Source organism: Bradysia coprophila, unplaced genomic scaffold (assembly GCF_014529535.1).
Source record: "Bradysia coprophila strain Holo2 unplaced genomic scaffold, BU_Bcop_v1 contig_730, whole genome shotgun sequence".
Taxonomy (NCBI): domain Eukaryota; kingdom Metazoa; phylum Arthropoda; class Insecta; order Diptera; family Sciaridae; genus Bradysia; species Bradysia coprophila.
The window spans coordinates 213-3012 of NW_023503970.1; the positions used below are offsets into that span (position 1 = coordinate 213).

Genomic DNA, 2800 nt, shown 5'->3' on the forward strand with positions numbered 1-2800 from the left:
TTGGTTTTGACAACTCCGGTCACTTACTGTCATTTTTTATATTTGTTTTTGTTTACTACTTTTAAGTGTTCAAAATTCTTATAATGACCTTATTTACATAAAATGTTACAATTATACAATTGTTTTGGCTACCAAAACCAAGAACAAAACAAATTTGTAAGGATGGGAGGAATCACTGCACTTTTATTTCCAGAATCTTCAAAAAATACCTTTCGTTTTTATCATTCAGGCCATGGCAATTACGAAGGTGTTGGTAAAGAGAGTTTTGACGGTCTTGACCAAGCATGGACACACTTGGCGGCTAGACTTAACGACATAGGGCTTCCAGAACATTCTCAGAACGGTGACAAAAGTGTTCGATCCATAAGTACAGAAAGAAGAAGAAAACGTCCGATCCAGAAAAGCGCGCAAGTTTTTTTCTATCAATTTTGTTCGTTTCAATAGTTTTGGATTAATCACAACAAATTGTTAGGTGCAGCTGCACAATCCAAAGATATTCATGGAGGAGTCCTCCAATGGAGGACAAGTCAGTGTTTCAGGTATAATTACATTTTGCTTCTATCAGTTGCACTAGCTTTTTTCTGGCTGGACGAATTCGTTAGATACAACTCAGGCATCTGAAGAAAGTGATAATTTACGTCGAAACGTTTTGATCTTGCTGGGTCAAATGTCACAAAAGAAGACTTGATAATTGCGAATCAGGAAAACATTTTGGATTAGCTAGGTTACAATAGTTACGATCAAGAACGATTCAACCGAAGGTTTCAAAATCGATACGGTGAGAACTTACCATGGAATGTCATTAAAATCGGAAACTGAAAATTCTCAACAACAGAGAAAAACAGCAAATTGCTGCATCTGGACCGCCACCACGTCCGCCGAAAGAAATGTGGCCTACAGCTCCAGCTTCAGGCAATCATCATCATTTCGGGAACAGATTCTAGCCTCTTCACAATGTTCCATGCAAAGGATATTCTGCTTTCTGCAAGACCCAGAGTGGTAAGGAAGCAAACTGCACTGTCCCATACAGAGTAATCGACAATCCTGCCAAATTGCCTGCCACACGTGTTGTGAGAGTTTTCGTCTGGGGACCAGCTAGGCAATTTAAAGGATGGCCACGGAATGGTAGTCGGGTTAAAATATTTTCGAAAAGTAAGTCCATAACGATGGAACAAGTTTCGAAGGCTTCGTGATTTATAATTTTCCTCTTTACTTTTCAAGTTGTGCATTTTACTTGCGAGGAAATGGAGGAAATTAAATTGGATACGAATGTTGCACACTGGTCTGTAAACGTATTGAATTTATCACGGACTGAACGACATTTGGATCGAGCAGTGTTAATTACATTTTCGCAAAGCCTGGACATTGCAAAAAGTAAAAACTAACTTCGATTCTGATTTTATCAATACATTGTATACATTCAATCGCCCAATTTTAGATAGTTTGTTTAGATAGTTGAAGTGAATATAATTAGAGAACTATATTTGTACAGTCTTTTTCATTAAGAATTACTACTACTAAAAATTCTACAAGATCTACAATGATACATTTTGCTGATAAAATTAAGCATTTATTTCATTTGATACACAGTATTGAAATGTCGATTATCCATTGCCTGAAGACAGATAGGGCACTTATTATTTATTGATAATGTGCGCAATAGACACTGACGGCAAAATAAATGCCCACAAACGGTTGCCACTGGATCTGAGAATTTCGTTTCCAAACAAATCGGACACCCATTCCCCATGTATATGTACTGCAACTCAGCTATCGATTGAGCCCGTCCACAAGGACATTTTTTGCACTTCAGTATGTGGGGCCATATGCAGTTTTTACAGAAAACGTGTCCACAAACCGTTAGCTCCATTCTGCAGGCCGTTTGGCCACATATTGTGCACTTTTTGACTCCAGATTCTGATGAATTCATTTTTAAGATTACAATAAAATGAAATAAGATCAATGGAATTTATGAACATTTGAATTTCAAAGCACCCTGAGATAGAAAAAATCATACACCAGAAAGACATGAAACTAGTAGTGAACGCCAAGCATGAAATTCAAAATCTTTATTTTTATCTATTTATTTATTTATTAGAGTTAGAAAACTTAATTCTAAATTCAAGTAACCAACATCTCATATCCTCAAACATGCCAATAATAACCGGAACTAAATAAAATTACCATTTGATTCTTAAAATTTATTTGTAAGGAGTGGGAAAAAATACTGCTCACAAGACGAAGCCAGTAAAAACGATCTTTTCAAAAACATTTTCCATATAACGAAATTCATTCACCCTGTTTCTTCGTTGCTAAAATGCATACTGCATCGCGTCTTTGAATTGCAATTGTTGATAATTTCTGCAACAAATAGTCCGTGGAACGTGATTCACCACTCGTACAGAAGTAAATTTTAGCTTAGAAACTATCGTCAATTCTTTAATTAATAATCTATATCTTCATAAAAATCAATAATCTACTATTAACGTATTCATTTTCTATTAACAACAATAGATTGTAGATTCGCTGTGTGTAAGACTATGTGTAATATAAATAAAATTATACATAAAAATTTGTAAGAGGGAACGTTTGTACAGGAGTGTCTGTAATGGGGAACAATACGTATATGATTTTTATAGAAACAGTATTTGTAAATATTATATTTGACTTAGTGTAATCCACGGTATAATCAGTATTTTCTGCTGACACACAAACTTGGTATCCTTTTTGCTAAAAATTTTTCAAACTCTTGATTTTGTTAATCACTGCACTCTTTCTCGAACTTGGCCGTAAAAGGTGA

At 35.2% G+C, this 2800-nt stretch overlaps 1 long non-coding RNA gene across 1 annotated transcript; it reads left to right on the plus strand.

The window, feature by feature from the left end:
* The first annotated feature begins 680 nt into the window (after positions 1-680).
* LOC119083971 lies at positions 681-2426 on the plus strand. The gene is made up of 3 exons (XR_005088976.1): positions 681-778; positions 836-1152; positions 1222-2426. It is a non-coding gene; the product is annotated as an uncharacterized LOC119083971 (long non-coding RNA).
* Positions 2427-2800: the final 374 nt, after the last annotated feature.